Source organism: Myotis davidii, unplaced genomic scaffold, assembly GCF_000327345.1.
Source record: "Myotis davidii unplaced genomic scaffold, ASM32734v1 scaffold6861, whole genome shotgun sequence".
NCBI classification, from domain to species: domain Eukaryota; kingdom Metazoa; phylum Chordata; class Mammalia; order Chiroptera; family Vespertilionidae; genus Myotis; species Myotis davidii.
Window position 1 is genome coordinate 2,800 of NW_006290885.1, and position 853 is coordinate 3,652.

The following is an 853-nucleotide window of genomic DNA, read 5'->3' on the forward strand; positions in this document are numbered from 1 at the left end:
CCCCCCCCCACCCCTCCCCAGGGTTCCCACTGTAGTTTGACATTCTGCTCAATGCTGCTCTGCCTCTGTATCCATTTTTGTTCATCAGTCTATAATGATCCATTATCCATAAATGAGTGAGTTCATGTGGTATTTTTCTCAGCTTCCCAGGGGCTGTCTCAGTCTCACAAGGGCCATCTCAGCCTCACAGGGGCCATCCCAACCTCACTGAGGCCGTTTCAGCCTCACCGGGGCCGATTCAACCTCACTGGGGCCATTTCGACCCCACCAGGGCCATCTTGACCTCACTGGGGCCATCTCTACCTCACCAGTGCCAATTCAATCTCACCGGGGCCGTCTCAGCCTCACACGGGCCATCTCAACATCACATGGGCTGTTTCAATCTCACAGGGGCTGTTTCAGCCCCACTGGGGCCATCTCAGTCTCACCGGGGCCATCCCAGCCTCACTGGGTCTGTCTCAGCCTCACAGGGGCCACCTTGACCTCACTGGGGCCATCTTAGCCCCACCGTGGCCATTGCAGGCTCACTGGAGCAGTTGCAACCTAGAGGAAATATTTCTTTTTTTATTTTTTATTTTTATTTTTTATTGATTAAAATATTACATATAGAGAGAGGGATAGAGTTAGAAACATCGATGAGAGAGAAACATCGATTAGCTGCCTCCTGCACACTCCCTATTGGGGATGTGCCCGCAACCAAGGTACATGCCCTTGACTGGAATCGAACCTGGGACCCTTGGGTCCGTCAGGCTGACGCTCTATCCACTGAGCCAAACCAGTCAGGGCCATGAGCTAACATTTTAAATTTTAACATTTTAAATTATGCTTTGTTTGTGATGCCTATTGATATGCC